The 18,369-nt window shown below is 44.3% G+C and overlaps 1 protein-coding gene across 1 annotated transcript in view; it reads left to right on the plus strand.

The window, feature by feature from the left end:
• Gxylt2 (glucoside xylosyltransferase 2) overlaps positions 1 to 18,369 on the plus strand; it is a 91,690-nt gene that overhangs the window by 56,269 nt on the left and 17,052 nt on the right. The window lies entirely within an intron of this gene.

Genomic DNA, 18,369 nt, shown 5'->3' on the forward strand with positions numbered 1-18,369 from the left:
CTTTTGTGATAGTAGCTATGTTCCATTACATTTTCCTGCGGCTTGCAGCAATAACACATGCAGATCCTCTGTTCACGTGTGCAAGGACATTCATTCAGATGCACCAGAATCATCCTAAAGTTGCAGGCATTTTGAGACCAGTGCTCTGGGTCTGGATATTTCTTGTTTTGTTGTTTGAGACAGCCTCCCTACCTAGCTCTGGCTGTCCTGGAACTCACTATGTAGAGAAGGCTAGCCTCGAACTCACAGAGGTCCCCTTGCCTCTGCATCCCAAATGCTGGGATAACCAGCGTGTACCACCATGCCTGCTCGGGTCTGGATATGTTTGCATTAACACAAGACATACATGTGGCAGTGGTAGCAGGCAGAAGAGTTATTGTACTGGCCTGTTGGCCCATCTCCCTTGCACCCGTACCCGTTCCCGTGCCTCTCTCATCAGATGGCTTAGGCTCGTCTGTTGTCTCGTATGAGCAAGTCCTAATACAACCCGAGCAAATTCGCCTGGGAACAGTCAGCATTTTCCAGACAGATCGTTTCCTGCTCCAGCCAAACTGCTCTGTCCTTGTCCTTCCCTCCATGGCTGTACATGTCCTGCCTCATACTGTCACTTGGTGGCAATGTGTGGCCACTACTGTCCTACCTCCAATATCATTTACAGAGACCACACCTAGTTTCTCAGAACTCAGCCCAGCACCCTTAAACTGCTTATAACTTCTGTTCCAGGAGATCTGATACCCTCTGGCCCCCACCCCTGGCACCTGCACATACATGGTGCACATAAATTTATATAGGCACATATACACATGCACAAATACACATGCACATGTGAAGCCAGTTTAGCTAATATAATCCCAGACTGGGAACGTGTGTGTGTGTGTGTGTGTGTGTGTGTGTGTGTGTGTGTGTGTGTGTGTAATAGAACTAGTTTAGATATGTATCCCTTGGTTGGTACATGTCCATATAGTTCTGTTGACTGAGAGGTCAGAAGTAGTGGGAATGAGTACACCTCACACTCAGATTTGGGCTTCTGAGTACTGTCCTCCAATAGGGCTCCTTGGGGGAAGCTTATTTGTTAACCAATGGGAGCAACATAATATATTCACACCATACAGAAGGACATCCCACAGCAGACTAATTCCAGGGCTTAGGGTAAGGAAACATAAAATGGAGCAGTGGTGGCACACACCTTTAATCCCAGCACTTGGGAGGCAGAGGAAGGAGGATTTCTGTGAGTTCAAAGCCAGCCTGGTCTACAGAGTGAGATCCAGGACAGCCAATGCTACACAGAGAAACCCTGTCCCAGGGAAAAAGAAAAGAAGGAAAGAAAGATATAGAGAAAGAAAAAGGGGAAAACACAAGATGACTTTGGTGTGTCATGTGGTACCAGAAAATAAAGATTAAAAAAAAAATTCAAATAGAAAAAAAGGGCTGGGTAGATGGCTTAGCTTGTGTAAAGCATAAGGATCACATAAATTGGTGTGTTTGGACCAAAGTCAAGAAGATCTCTGGGGCTCGCTAGGCAGACAGCCTACCTGAAGGAGTAGCTCCAGGCCAAGTGAGAGACCATGCCTTGGGTTCCAGGAGAGATGGCTCAGCGGGTCAAAGGGTGTGTTGTGCAAGCTGATTGTCTTAGTATTCTAGTGTTGTGAAGAGACACAATGACCAAGGTAACTTACAAAGGAAAGCATTTCATTGAGAGCGTGATTACAGTTTTAGAGGGTGAGCCCATGACCACCACAGCAGGAAGTGTGGCAGCAGGCACAGTGCTGGAGCAGTAACTGAGAGCTACATCCTGATCTCCAAGTTGGAGGCAGAGAGAGGGAAGCCTCAAACCCCACCCCTGGGGACACACCCCCACTAACAAGGCCACACCTCTTAGCTCTTCCCAAATAGTCCACCAATGGGAAGCAAACATTCAAATATATGAGCTTTGGGAACCATTTTCATTTAAACCAACACACTGATCATTGTAGTTTAACCCCTGGAGCCCTCGTTGGAACGAGAATTGACTCCTGAGAGTTGGACTCTGACCCCCACATGGCACACACACACATACAAACATGCCTTCACGAGCGCGCGCGCGCACACACACACACACACACACACACACACACACACACACACACACACCAGTTTTAAAGGGGGCTCTTCCAGATAGGACACAGGAGCTGATGTGAAAGAGCTCAGGGGACCAGAGTTGGAACACTTGGACACAGAGTGAACGAACAGTGGCCTCCTGCCTTATGTGGGATCCACTTCAGTGGGCTCACTGAAAATATTAGAAGATGCAGGTGCTCTTAACCTCGCCTGAGACACCTGACACTGGGTTTCCCAGACTGGGGACTGTGCTTGCCGCTGCCAGCAAGCACCACCAGAGAGGAAGGCTCTGCGGCTTGAAAGATCCAAAGACAAATATGAAAGTAGGGGTTTCCCCAATGTGCAAGGCTTCCTTCCATGCAACAGTCATAAAGTCAAACTGTTGTTAAGTCAGGGACTGCCTATACTATATTACAGCTCCCCTTCTAGTGAAATAGTTTCCATGCTGATAAAAAGAAATAATGGAGTGGGCAAATGAACACAGGAAGTAACAATTCTTCTTCATAGGAGAATTCCAATGAATACATGTAGAAAGAATGAGGGAAGAAACATATAGTGAATGCTGTGACCCTAGCACTTCGGAAGCAGAGGCAAGAGGGTCACAAGGCTAGCCTGGGCTACAGGGAATGAGAGCGTGGGAGTGGGAGTGAGAGATCGTCTTTGAACACCCTACTTATAATTACTGGAGGAAGGGTCTAACCTGTGAGTGCTAAAATGAGGACTGGGAAATTTAATCGAAGTGGGACACTTCCATGGTTTTAAAGAATCTTCTCCAAAATCTTCAGGGAAAAGAATAAGTGTACTGGAAAATATTGACAGTAACTACTTTGTCCAAGTGGCCAAGGCTGGCACATGTCAACATCGTGTGGCAGGCAGGCCCTCCTCCTGATCTGTACAACATCATTTAATCACGAAAACACCAGACTCCCACACTGGAGGCCTGGATTCAGATTCATCAACCAGTGCTCCTCAAAGATATCAGATCTGTCAGATCTCCATATTAAGCACAAGACATAAAGCAAATGTGATTTTAGATGACTAAAACTTAATAAAGCTGACTATATTCATTCCCATTTTTATGGGATAGTTGATTGAATAGCATCTGCCATGTAAGTGGTTATAATTAGTTTCATTATTTAGTTAGAGCATGTTATTTTATGTGCTCAACTGTGGGGCTCTTGCCTTTTTAAGCATAGCTTGCATCTATGACAATCCGAGGTTGCCAGTCATCAGTGCAAATAGCCACATGTACTCAGCTTCCAAACTTTGCTCAGTAACTATTGTCTCTGTAACTACCCAGGTCATCCTTATATCTCAACTGCAGTCTGTGATCCTTTTATGAAATGACACAGGCAGAGGGCTTGGAACACTCTCCCTGGAGTCTTTCACCTGGGAAAAGCCCAGACTGAAAGGAGGTAGGTTAGCTGAGGCTGACTGTGTCTGCTCCTGAGCCCGTCTTGGCGAGGATGGCTTGTGTCAGCTTGGGCAAGGCATTTGACCTACAGATGTATATGCTGCAGGAATGACTGATGCTCCCAAGCAGGAATAGGGCAGAGACCTGCTGTCATTATGGATATCAAGGATGATCTTAGAGTAGCTCCTCAGATGACATTTGTATAAAGAAACTATATTTTAGGTGGGAAAAAAGTGGGGGTGAGATGTGGAAAGGATGTAGGCAAGAGGAAGGATTGGGAGAGGTGGGGAGCATTGGCTTCCGGCCATGATGTTTCTGTTGCACACTTGAATTCACAGCAGTGTGATAACCTGCACAGGTTGGGCCTCTCATGGAGTCCCAGTCCCCCTCCCCATGAGGCTTTACACCCATTAATGGTTGATGGGGGAAGGAAAGACATGTTTCCAGAAGTGTAGACAGTATTAAGGTGTCCATGCTCCTGAAAACAAGCACCCTAGTGAGGTTCCTTAGGTCATAAACAAGAAGTCATTAAAGTAGAAGGGAATGGGCTGGAAAGAGGAAGGGCTCAGCAGGAGTGGAAGGGGTAGACAGAAGAGGGTAAAGGGTGAAAAGATCGAAATACGCTATGTAAACATATGAAATGTCATGATGAAACCCAGTATGATGTATAGGTAATATATGCTAACAAAACATTCAGAATGGCTGGCTGTGCTAGCACATGCCTTTAAGCCCAGGGCTTGGGAGGCAGAAGCAGGTAGATCTTTATACTGTGAGGCCAGCCATTGTTTATGATGATTGGTTACAAATTGTTAATTGTTAATGGTCAGGAAAAAAGCTGAACATGAAGATTAGATTCAGAGGTTTTGTTAAAAGAAAAAGAAAAAGAAAAGGAAAAAGAGAAAATAGATATGAGGTAGATCACTGAATCTACCCTGAGAAAAAAAGACAAAGAAATAATAGGATAAATGGGTAGATCACTGAATCTACTCTAAAAAGAAAAAGGAGAAGATATAAAAATGACAAAAGGTAGACTACTGAATCTATTATGAAAAGAAAAGATAGGATAAGTAATGAAAAAATTTTTGTCTGAGTTTATCAAATGTTACTGGACTGGACATTATTATAGATAATGGAGTTTTTCACCTGAATCTGTTAATGGACTAGACATCATTAATGTAATCTTGACTGTGTATATTGTATATACTTATTGGATATGATTTTTCTTGTATTACTTATAACCTTTTTTAATTTTAGACAAAAACAGGGGAAATGTGGTGGGTATTGTGTTCCCTGAAATATTGTGTGTTCCCCGAAATAAACATATCTGGGGTCAGAGAACAGACAGCCACTAGAACAGAGCCAGAAATGGTGGCTAGAAAATGGGAAGAGTAAGCCATAACAGAAGTTGGGCGGTGGTGGTACACACCTTTAATCCCAGCACTTGGGAGGCAGAGCTAGCCAGATCTCTGAGTTCAAGGCCACTTTAGAAACAGCTAAGCATGGTGACCCACGCCTTTAATCCCAGGGAGTGGGGGCAGAAAGAAAAAGGTATATATAAGGCGTGAGGACCAGGAACTAAAAGAGGAAAAAGCACGTGGTGAGTTAAGCTTTGGAGCAACACAGTTCAGCTGAGATTCATGTGGAGGAGGACTCAGAAGCTTCCAGCCTGAGGAAACAGGATCACCTGAGGAACTAGCAAGATGAGATAGCTGTGGCTTGTTCTGCTTCTCTGATCTTCCAGCGTTCACTCCAATAACTGGCCTCAGGTTTGATTTCATTAACAAGTACCTTTTAAGATTCCTACTACATCTACATAGTGAGACCCTGCCTCAAAAACAAAACTAAACCCAAATAAAAACAAACCAACAAAAAAGCATTAAAAACCAGAACCATTTAAAATGAAGAGACAAGGGAAAGCAGTGATGTTCCTAGAGACATGGCTGTCTATCAGCAGAGGCTAGTGGGTTGATGCACAGGCCCATGCAGCAAAGGAACAATACTCTGTATGGTAGGCATATTAGTTTTCTTTTGAGACTCTAAGTCCTGTACAATTCCTGTTGCTGAGCCTGTCTCTGTTCTATGATCAGTCTTGAAGTGTGTTTAAAGTAAAATTGAGGCCCACAAGATGGTTCAGTGAGTAAAGGCACTCGCTGCCAGGCCTGATGACCTGGGAGCCACATGGTGGAAAGAAAAAACCAGCTCCTACAAGGTGTCCTCTGACCTTCATATATGTGCCATGGTATATGTGTGCACACACAAACACCAAGTTAAATAAATGAGTAAATAGAAATAGATTAAAACGGGGGCTTCCAGAGACTCAGTTTTGACTCCCAGCACTACATGGCAGCTCACAACCATCTCTAACTTCAGTTCTGGTGGATCCAGTGCCCTTCTCTGACCTCCACAGGTGGTGTCTATGTTGAAAGAAAAGGGGTTCTCTGGAAGGACTTTCTGAGAAGGGCTGAATCAGAACCGGAACCCTGAAGCCAGTGTGTGCACAGTTCTGCCTGGCACCAGGAAGTCCATAGTGCTTTGTGTTGGTTAGTTTGTCAACACAAGCTAGTTACCTGGGAAGAGGAGCCTGAATTGAGAAAATGCCTGTGGGCAAGCTTGTGAGGTGTTTTCTTGCTTGATGATTGATGTGGAGGGGCTCATCCTCCTGTGGGCCAGGTCACCCCTGGGCAGGTGGTTCTGAGTGTATAAGAAAGCAAACTGAGTGATCCAGAAGGAGCAGGCCAGTGAGCAATGTTCCTCCATGGCCTCTGCTTCAGTTCCTGCCTCCAGGTTTCTGCTTGTTGCCCTGAATTCCCTTGATAATAAATGGATCATTACTGCGAAGTATATGCCAAATAAATCCTTTCCTCCCTAGATTGCATTTGGTCATCACTATTTTTTTTTTTTTTTTGTGGAGCTGAGGATCGAAACCAGGGCCTTGTGCTTGCTAGGCAAATGCTCTACCACTGAGCTAAATCCCCAACCCCTTGGTCACTATCTTTATCACAACAATAGGAAGTGAATTAAGACAGCGACCCTTAACAAACATTGCTGCGAAATTGTTCATTGTACATTGTTGTTGTTGTTGCTCTTTTCTTTTGAGGGGCCTGCCACCCTGCTCCCAAATAAATCACACACAGAGGCTTAGTCGTAATTATGAATGCCCGGCCTTAGCTTGGTTTAGTTTCTAGCCAGCTTTCCTTAACTTATGTCTACTACTGTTTGCCTCTGGGCTTTTCCCGTTCTTACTTCTGTAAATCTTGCTCTTACTCCATGGCTTGCTGTGTGTAGCTGGGTGGCTGGTCCCTGGAGTCCTCCTCCTTTTCTGGCTGCTGCTCCTTTTCTCTTCAATTTTCTCCTTCTGTATATACTCCCTGCTGCCAGCCCCGCCTGTCCTTTCTCCTGCCTTGCTATAGACCATCAGGTGTTTTAGACAGGCACAGTAACACAGCTTCACAGAGTTAAACAAATGCAACATAAACAAAAGTAACACACCTTAAAATAACAGTCTACTACAGTAGTCACAAGTGTTCTGCTGGGGCTTCTGCTCCAACCAAGGGAAAGGACAAAAGTACGCAAAGGAACAGACCTAGTGTTGTGGGTGAAATCATAGTCCGTCATGCTTCTCCCACTCTCTCTGTGTCTGGAGTTGATGCTCCATGGAGCACACATGGTTATCATCAGTGTGGATGAAGCAGACTGTGGCAATACTATCGACCTAGTGACCTCAAGGACAGCTACAGAACTTGCGGAATGCCCCACCCATCAACTGCTGAGCAAACATGTGTTACAAACCTACAGGGAACATTTGCAGAGATAGACCATCTGATAGGCCATAAAACAAGTCTTGGTAAATTGAAGTCATGCAGAGTGTTCCCTGACTACAGGGGAATTAAATGAGAAGTAGATGGAAAAAGATCTGGTAACTTCCAAATACTTAGTAATTAAATACAACAATTGGAAATCCCCTTCTGGGTCAACATGAAATCACATGCAAGCTAAAAGTCCCCATGCCTATCTGTGAGGAGTGGGTTAGATGGAGACAGGTATGGAGGATGTCACAGATTTCCTGGGGGACCATCGTAGTGCCTTGGTGTTAGGCAGGAAGTGGAGAGGAAGAGACATGGACTGATCCGGCTGTTTTGAATTCAGCTAGTCAGTTTTTTGTTTGTTTGTTTGTTTGTTTTCTGAGATAGGGTTTCTCTGTGTAGTTTTGGTGCCCATCCTGGATCTTGCTCTGTAGACCAGGCTGGCCTTGAACTCACAGAGATCCCCCTGGCTCTGCCTCCTAAGGGCTGGGATTAAAGGCGTATGTTACCACTGCCTGGCCTGCTAGTCAGATTTTTAATACATTTGTACCCACTTGTACCATGAAAATCAGTTTACAGCCAGTGAGTTCCTAATAACCAAGCCGTCTGTGACTAGGCCCCACTGTACACTGTACATATTTCTTTCTCTGAGCTGGTCACTGGTAGTAGCTGCCCAAGTTGGGGCAATAGGTGGGCCAAGTAGCATTGGAGACAGATAGCCTTTGTGTGACACCCTCCTTTGCTTAAGAAAAGAAATAATAAACCTCTCAGCTAGTATTTATTCATTTCCATAAAGCAATCACAATGGGAACCTCTATATACTTTTGGTAAATATTACTCTTCTCATTATAACATAACCAGCAATGATCCTCTTCAAGGTAATGCCAGCAGAATTGTGGGCCTACAGAGATGAGTGTTATTATACTCATTTTGTATTTTGTTTTTATACATTAACAAGGAGCAGGCTTAGTGCCAGTTTCCAGTCAAGATAACCTGTGCCTTGTGATATCAGAAAAACCTTGTCTCTTCTCTTCTTGACTCTGATGACATAAAATGCTTTCTGTGGTTGACAACTGTCTGAATGTGCCATGGGCACGGATATGAACCATAACTCATTGCACTGACAGGTACCCTGTGTGCGTCTTTTGACATATAGTCTCCCTATCAGAGAGCATACTGAAAATCTCTGTGCTCGGCTTAACCTGGGTGCCTCCCATTGAAGTCAAATGCTTGCTATCTGTGTCCCTTCCCTTGAAGTAAGGAGGGTTCACAAGGAATGTGAGGTTACTGCTGTCAATTCAACAGAATCTAGAATGACCTAGGAGATCAGTGTCTGCACATGCCTTTGTAATGGTCTCTTGACTGTTAATTGACGTGGAAAAACCGGAGGTATCCTTCCCTGGGACTGGGATCTTGGCCGGTGGAAGGAGAAAAGGAGCAGAGCACTTTGATTATTTCTGTTTGCTTTTTGTGGATGCAGTGTGACTCGCTGCCTTGAGCTCCCACAACTGTGACTTCCCCGCCAGGATGGACAAACTGTAAGCCCCAAGAAACATTTCTCAGTTAAGTTGTTTCGGTCAGGATATTTTTGTCCCCGCAACAGAAATGGTGTCACACGTCACAGGAGGATCTGTGTGTGTTCAAACCCAGCCTAATACATAGTGAGTCCCAGGCCAGCCACTGCTAATTTGTGAGCCGGGGAGGAAGAGGAGGAGGAAGGATGGAGCTAGACTTTGGCATCTGCAAACTCTGATGCCTCTGAGGAGCCACAGGGTGATATAGGTCGTCACTCCCAGTGAACAGGGTTTTCCATTGCTTCAGTACAAATCCCTGGAGTTATCCGTGACTTTGACTCTTCACATTCAGTCCATCTGTCCTTCCCACGGGTTCTGTCTTCAGACGGCACTTAGGATTGCACCACTGCTTACTCCCTGGGTTGTCACCAGAGTCAATCCACTCTCAGACCTTATCTCACCAACCTCGATGCTTCCTCTGTGTCCCCAACAGTCTGGTCTCAGCAGATGATCCAACAGAGTGATGGAGCCCCTCAGGGAAATGCCCTCCAGGGGCTACCGTCTCACACAAAGTCCAAACAAGAGTGTAATCAGCCCTGAACAGCCAGCCCTGCTACCTCTCTCTTCATCTTGGGCCCTTTCAATTGTTACTGTGTCCAGCCATGTGGTGTCTTGCTATTAGTGTGCCACACATACCTATCCTGTTCTCATGTGCCCAAAGTGAACCTGTTCCTCACCGTGTAGTTTTGGGTCACAAGCTCCCACCCCAAGTGGAGTGGTACACACGTACTACCCCAGAACTCTGGAGGCAGAGCCTGGAGTATTGTGAGTTCTGGACCAACTTAGGCTACATAGTAAAACCCTGTGTGGTGATATATTGTGTAACCTAATAAACTTGTCTGAAGATCAGAGGACAGAGCCAGCCACTAGATTAGACATAGAGGTCAGGCAGTGGTGGCACACACCTTTAATGCCAGCACAGGACATCTCATGCCTTTGCTTGTGAAGCACACATGTCTTTAATCCCAGGAAGTAATATGGCAGTGCAGAGAAAGATATATAAGGCGCAAGGAAACAGGAACTGGCTCTCCTTAGGCTGAGGATTTCGTAGAGGTAAGAACAGTGGCTGGTTGTTCTGCTTTGCTGAATTTTCAGCTTTCACCCTGATATCTGGCTCTGGGTTTTATTTTTTTATTTTTGAAAAAGGAAAAAGATCATTGTTACCTTGAGGAGTCACCAGGGAAAACTGTTCTGGAACCAGAGTGTCAGTGACACCTTGAGTCCTTCCTTCCTTCTGTCCTTCTTTCCTTCTCTCCTGCCGTCAGACTTCTCCCATTCTTGCCAGCTTCCCTGCAGGCTGCTCCAGCACATATGTCTTTGTAGTTTGCTTCAGCTTATGGTAGAATGTATGCCTTGCTTGTGGCTGGCTGTGTCTCTCCCCTGTTACTGAGCCCTCTTCAGGGCTGGCCCCACATCATGCTGGTGCCTACCACATGAGGGTATCCTGGATTCTTGAGAGGATGCCTGGGCTGGTAGACCAGGAGTGGGGTAGGTAGGGATGGGGTGTAGTTGGTTTACAAGGTACTTTTCTCAGTGTTAGTCCAGGCCAATAACTTCATCCCATACAGCCTGGCAAAATTCAGTTTTGTGATGTCTTAGTTAAGTAGTGTACAGCAAGGGCAGGAGTATATACAGGTCAGTGGTTGAGCATTCTTCCGTCCCACACAAAGCTGTGAGGTCAGTCCCTAGCACCAGAGAGCAAAAAGAAAAAAAAAAACAAAAAACAGGCTTGGCATGTTGGTACATCCCATTAATCCCAGCAGTCAGGAGGCAGAGGCAGGCAGATGTCTGAGTTCAAGGTCAACCTGGTCTACAGAGGAAGTTCAAGCTACACAGAAACCCTATTTTGAAAACAACAGCAAACAAAACAAAACAAATGAAAAGAAACTAAAACAAGATTCTGTTGTTTTGTTTGTCTAGTTTTTGAGAGGTTGGGTATCCTGTCATATCCTTGCTTATTACTTTGTTAGCTTCTGAAACCATGTATTTGTGCAGCTCTTTTGTCTTTAAAAAAAAACAAAACAAAACAAAAAACGGATTGCTGTGCCTTACTGACTTGGGGGTATTTAAATGTTTAGTGTTCCTTGTGTTAGATTTTACCAAAACCAAGATGACATGTTATAAAGTGCATTATTAAATGTACATATCAGAATTCTAACAAAAGGTACTACTGATTGTACCAGTGACAATTTAAACTTCCTTGGTACTTTGCAGGTGCTAGCGTAGACTCATATATAGCCTATCACGTCACTAATAAGAAGGAGAACACATGGAGTGCATTGGCCAGGACTGCTTCCTGCTCGATCATCCATATCTACTTCCCATGGGGCTCTGGCCTGCCAGGAGTGATGATGTTTTTCTTTCTTCTTTAGGGTTTTACAGTCTGTGGGGTCAATGCCTAAGCTTTGCCCAGCATATAGCAGCTATTCCCTTTTGCATGTTGCTCAGTGACAAAACAGAGAGCTTCCTCTGCATTTTCTGTCTTTCCTCAGGCCCTCTGCACACACAGTTACAGTGTGCCTGTGAGTGGACCTGCAGGGCTTCCTTAGGCAAACTGAGTTTTTTATTAAAAGACAATCTAAGATTCGAACCACAACCCTGTCTTAACAAACACTATAAACTCCCCTGTGTGTTCTCTACCTGTTTGCATACTATATAATCAGTCGTTTTTTTCTTGCTGCTGCCTTCTACAGGCAGCGATATTTGACCGGCTGGGCCATGCCTGGTACCTAGGGGAACTTCCATGAATGTTTACTCCATTGAACTAACTGCAGGTGTCTGTAACCAAGAACACTGCACTTTGCTCTATAGGAAGGTAGACATCCGGATGTTTTCATGATCTCTTCGTTTTTAAGATACTGTGAGCAGTGTTGGCAAAATGTCTTAACGGTAATTAAATGCATCTGCCACTAGGCCTTACCATCTGAATTCCATCCTGGGACCCACACAGTGAAAGAATGAACTCCTGAGAACAGTCTTCTGACTTCTACATATGTACTGTGACATGAGTGCACCCACACACATAGCATGTGCATGTATGCGTGTACACACACACACACACACACACACAACACACACACACACACACACACACACACACACACACACACACACACACACTACTACTGCTGCTGCTGCCGCCACCACCACCACCAAATAGCAATAGTAATAATAATAGTAAATAAATAAATAGCTGTAAAATTTTTAAGCAATCTGAGACAGGGCCTCACTGTGTAGGGCTGGCTGGCCTGGAACTCTCTATGTAGACCAGGCTAGCCTCAAAGTCACAGAGATTAGTCTTTCTCTACCTCACGAGTGCTAGGATTAAAGTTGTGTGCCATCATGCCTAGCTTAAAATACTTTTTTTTTTTAAACTGGGCAAGTGGGGCTAGAGAGATGCCTCAGTGGTTAAGAGTACTTGATGCTTTTCCAAAGGGCCCAGATTCGATTTCTAGGACATACATGGTGGTTCACAAACATCTGTAGCTACAGTTCCAGGGGATCTATTGCTGTCCTCTGACCTCCACAGGCACCAGGCACACATGTGGTATACCTACATACATGCAGTTGAAACACTCATATACATAAAATAATGATAACTTTTTTTTTAAACTTGGCAAATTCAATTTTTAAAAAAGTTCCTTTATGCCAAAATTGTTTAAAATATTAAAGCTGTGGGTGAGTTTGACCAACATGGCCCTAATTTACCACTTTTAGATTATGTCCAACTGTTATAGAACGTTTTCTGTTGCTATAACAGAATGGCACATAGTGGGGAACTTAAAAAGAACAGAAGTTTGGGACTGGAAATTTAGGGCAGTGTAGCTGAAGTTTTCCTGTGTTCCTGCCTGCCGGCAGTTGGGACAAGTCTCTCCCACTAGTGTCCCCCAAGTACACACACAGAGGCTTATATTACTTATAAACTGTGTGGCCATGGCAGGCTTCTTGCTAACTGTTCTTATATTGTAAGTTAATCCATTTCTATTCATCTGTAAGTTGCCACATGGCTTGTGGCTTACCGGTACTTTTACATCTTGCTTCTCAGGGTGATGGTGGCGGCTGGCAGTGTCTCCTGACTCAGCCTTCCACTTCCCAGCATTCTCCTCTCTGTTTATCCCACCTACATTATGCTTCCTGCCTGGCTACTGGCCAATCAGTGTTTTATTTATCAATCAATCAGAGCAACACGTTCACAGCATACAGAAAGACATCCTCAGTACTTGCCTACTAATGTACATGAGGCCCTCAGCAGCACAAAAACTAGACTGAACAAAACAGAGGTTTATTTGGCTTACATATTTGGAGGCAAAGAAGTGCAAAAGCTTAGCATTGATGCCTGCTCAGCTTCCGGTGAAGGTGAGGGCTACATCACAGTCGAGCAGAACCGGAAACGTTCAGAGAGCATGAAGAGGGAAGAGGCAAAGGATGGACTTTGTCATTCATCATCGGCTCTCAGGAAAGGCTCAAATCTCCGCTGGTAACCGAATGATCTGTTCAGGTCCCCCCACCTCAAAACACTATGATTTAAGCGAGGAGATCTTAACATGAGTTATTAGGCAGAAAACCAAATCCAAACTGAACACTTTTAACTCCATTCTTAAATTTATTATTTTTCCTCTTTGTCCCTTAGTTCTAACCCTTAAAATATGTCCTCAGAACCAAACCATATTTTTGAACCAAATAAATAGTCACTGTTAGAAAGGAAAAGAAAGGGCTGGCCACGTGACCCAACTGGCAGGGGCACTCCTTAGTTGCTGCTAAGCCTGACAACCTGGTTCAATCCTCAGAATCCGCATGGATGAAGGAGAGACTTGACTTCAGCAAGCTGTGCTTTGACTGCTCCCTCTCCCACTCCTCAACTAAATAGATAAACAAAAAGTAATTTTTTTTTAAAGTTTTTAAAAAAAGAGAGAGAGAAATGCTATCAACTATTAGAATTTCCACTAAAACCAAAAGCGAACAAATGAAATGTAGTTTTGTCTGTAACGGTAAACAAATGTATGAAATAGTAAGATGTTATGTAAATAAAAGTATTACCCCGTTTTCATTCTGGCTGAGCATGGTGGTGCACTTGGGAGGCAGAGGCCAGAGGACCTCAGGTTGGAGGCCATCGTGGCCTGTGTAGTGAGATCTTGTGTCAGAAACTAAAATCACAAATAGAGAAGAACGCTATTCCTGTTCATTCTGAGCCAGCGTATCAGCTTTCCCTCCTGACAGACAGTCCTTCACGGTGTAACACCCCTCTCTCTGCTTTAGCCTTTCCTTTCCTGGCCCTCCCTCCTCCATCCTTCTTCCTTTTTTGTTTTGATGAGGGCTGATACCTGCACTTTATATTACAGAAAGTATTACTATAACAATGATTAAAGACCAGAGAAAACAATGGAAGTAGTCTAGTCAGCGAACCACAGTTTGCTAGTAGATTTCTACAAGACCGGTAGCTAATTAACACATTGGTAGAGTATACCTTAATCGGGTTTTGCTCTGAAACACCCTCTCAAGTTCAAAGGTTTTAAATTAGTTTTTTTTTTTTTAAACACAATTCAGTATTGTGTTCTCTTAAACACTTCTGGCAAACAACTTTATCTTATTCTAGCCATATTTGTCCCACTCCAACAATCATTATTTGACACATGAACTTAGAATACTTCTTCTGCACTTCAGCTTTCCTTCACTGTGAGGGAAAGAAAATACAATTTTCCTCCTCAATCCTCGTAAGTTTGTGGTTGAGTCAGAGTCCTGAAACGAGAGACTCATAAGAGAAGGACGTTTATCAGCACATGACACATACATCACATGGGAGAACACACAGGTTTCCAGGGCAGGAGCCTGACTTATTTATTACCTAACTGAGAACCATAAATTCCATGACATTATTTGTCTTAATCATTGTTCTATTGCTTTGAAGAGACACCATGTCCAAGGCAACTCTTATAAAAGAAAGCTTTTACTTGGAGGCTTGCTTACAGTTTCAGAGGTTTAGTCCATTATCATCATGGTTGGAAGCATGGCAGCAGATATGGCCGGCATGGTGCTGGAGAAGTAGCTGAGAGCTACATCCCGATCCTCAGACAGGAGACTAGGCCTGGCATGAGCTTTTGAAACCTCAAAGTTCACCCCCAGGGACATGCTTCCTCCAACAAGGCCACACCTCCTAGTCTTCCTAATCCGTTCAAGTAGTGCCACTCCCTGATGACTAAGTGTCAAATAGTTGAGTCTGTGTGTGTGTGTGTGTGTGTGTGTGTGTGTGTGTGTGTACAGGTACACGTGTTATGACTCAAATGTGGAGATCAGAGGACAACTTGCAGGCCCTGGTCCTCTTCTTCCACTGTATGGGTCTCTAGGACTGAACTCAGGTCATCAGGTTTCCACCAAATGCCTTTATGCACTGAGCCATCCTGCCAGCCCTTTGAGAATAATAAATTTCAAAGCAATGACAAGACAGGAAAAAAGCAGCTGCAGGCTTCCAGGGACATTCTGGGAAAGGCAATGTTGGAAAAGTCTCGTTGAGAAAAGTCTGCAGATTCTCAGTTTCTGAGCTGATGAGTGTTGGCAAATATTATTTTATTTATTTATTTATTTTATTTTTGGGGGGTTTTTTGAGACAGGGTTTCTCTGTAGCTTTGGAGTCTGTCCTGGACAGCTTTGTAGACCAGGCTGGCCTCGAACTCACTGAGATCCACCTACCTCTGCCTCCCGAGTGCTGGAATTACAGGCGTGTGCCACCACCGCCCGCAAATATTATTTTAAGGCGTGTTACTTTTGTTTATGTTGCATTTGTTTAACTCTGTGAAGTTGTGTTACTGTGCTTGTCTAAAACACCTGAGGGTCGAATAAAGAACTGAACGGTCAATAGCAAGGCAGGAGAAAGAATATATAGAAGGAGAAATCTGGGAGGAGAAAAAAGAGATGAAGGTATGATGAAAGAAGTACCCAGAGAAGGAGGAGGACTCCAGGGGCCAGCCACCCAGCTACACAGCAAGCCACAGAGTAAGAGTTAGATTGACAGAAGTGCCAGACGGTATTGGCGTGCGCACTCAGGAGGCAGAGCCAGGTGGATCTCTGTGAGTTCGAGGCCAGCCTAGACTACAGAGTGAGTTCCAGGAAAGGCTCAAAGCTACCCAGAGAAACCCTGTCTTGAAAAACAAAAACAAACAAACAAAAAAATTTACAGAAGTAAGAGAATGGGAAAAGCCCACAGATGGGATAATTTAAGTCAAAGAAAGCTGGCAAGAAATAAGCCAACCTAAGGTTGGGCATTCAAAAATAAGACTATGTATCTGTGAGTACTTATTTGGGAGCTGGGTGGTGGGGCCCCCAAAAGAACAAAAACAAACAACGGAGGAGAACAGTGGAAGAGAATGAACCTCCTCTCTTTGGTAGAAACTGGTGAGGGAAGATTAGAAGGGTCTCTGTCCTGTTTCTAGGCAAAGGGCAGGCACATAGCTCCCCTGGGTCTTGTCTTCAGCTGAATAGTTCTTCATATTTGGAGCAATTGTGTACTGGCTTCCTTCCCAAGCAAAACTAGATGAGCAGCCCATGAAGCCCCTGGGAAGGTTTGGGGATGGATAAGACAACATGATTGTGGTGGTATTTTACTTGTGCTGAAATGTGGTGATATTTTATTTGTGCTTTAATAAATAAAGCTTGCCTAGAGATCAGAGGAAAAAGCCAGCCATTGTAAGTAAACACAAAAGTCATGCAATGTTAATACACACCTTTAATCCTATCACTTAGTTGGCATGGATCTGTCTGGATCTCTGTGAGTTCTAGGCCATACTGGAAACAGAGCCTGGTGTGGTGGCACATGCCTTAAATTCTAACACTAGTTAATCATGGAGGTCTGTACAGACAGACAGAGCTGGGCAGGAAGAGGAAGTGATGTCGTTGGACAGAGAGAGCAAATCAGATGGCAGAACAGCAGGGCATATTGGCGTGGGAAGACAGGAAGTATCTCACATTTGGAAGCTGAGGTATTAGTGAGGTGAGGTTAGCTGTGGCTGTTCCTATCCCTCTGATCTCTCTCAGGCTTTAACCCCTATATCTGGCTCTGTGTTTTTTATTTAATAAGACCATTCAGAAATTCATCAACACATGGTCCTAATTATATATAATGTACAATATGTATCATAACACATTTCTTAATATTTTTGTGGAGAGTTTACCCCTTCTCCACAGTACATTAGGATTGGAAATTTCTGAATGATGTTAGTAGACTAGTACCGACCTGTGACAGGTTTACCTTTCTATAGGAAGTAGGAAATATAAGGATGATGTGTGGTAGTTTTTTGTTTGTTTGTTTTGAGACATGGTTTCTCTGTGTAGCCCAGGCTGCCCTGGAAGTAGCTCTGTAGACCAGGTTGGCCTCCCGTTATCTCCTGCTTCTGCCTCCAGAGTACTGGGATTAAAGGTGTTTACCACCATTCCCAGCTGTGTGGTAGATGTTAAAAAATGGCTTATGAGCTCAGTTGCAGAATTCATCATAATTCTGAATGAAATCAGGATCTTTGAGTTGTTCAGATGGTCAGCAGGACAGGTTTTTTTAATGGTAGATAACTGTTATTTTTAATTCCATATACTGATTTATAAAAGCTGTTCCTCTAATGGGTGAGGAAAGAAAGGACCTGAGGCTAACATGGTAGGTGTGGAGATAACCCCAGGCTGAAGTCCCGGTGAAGCTGGATTGTATGGTACCTGTGTTCACACTGTTAAATTCTGGGGATCCAAATGAGTACTATCTTAGTCTGCTCAGCTCCCCACAACAAGACACGGCTGACTGGATACCTTAAACAACAGAAACGTGTGTTCCCACAGTTCTGATTGGAAAAACCGAGATGTGGATGCCAGCCGGGCAGTGTTTGGGCCAAAGTTCTTTCCCTGGCATTCGTCACAGCCACCTTCTCACCGTGTCCTAATGGGGCAGTGGGAAGAGGGCAGTGTCTGAGACCTGCTGTCAAAAGGGCACTGGTGCCGTTAACGATGGCGTCCTTGTGACGTCAGTTAAACCCAATGGTCTCCCAAAGCCCTATCTCCAGAAGCTGTCACTCTTGGTGTAAGGGCTTCACCGTGTGGATTTGGACACCGACTCACACACCTTTAGTTTATAACATGTACAGTTACAGTGAGGACTCGGAAAGAGTGAAATCTTTCCTTGCCAAATTGTTCCTGTGTTTTGAGAACAAAGACAAAATGAGGCAAATGGCATTATTGCTAACTTAGGCTTTGAAGTCTCACCCTCCAGGGCCTAGCCCTGGAGGCTGGGGTAGGGGTGCAGGGAACGCTACTTCACCTGGGAAGGCTAGCTGGAAAGATGGGTAGCAGGCCTGGTGGGAAATAGAAGCTCATGGTTTTTTAGAATTCAAAGCAAGAAATATTCTATGACCTCCAACAATGACACAAAATTCTGCATGATGTTGGGATCACAACCACCCTTGTTCATTTCTAAGTTGTCAGTGTTGCTCAGGGGAATCCAGACGCAGGGCCA

Source organism: Onychomys torridus, chromosome 3, assembly GCF_903995425.1.
Source record: "Onychomys torridus chromosome 3, mOncTor1.1, whole genome shotgun sequence".
NCBI classification, from domain to species: Eukaryota; Metazoa; Chordata; class Mammalia; order Rodentia; family Cricetidae; genus Onychomys; species Onychomys torridus.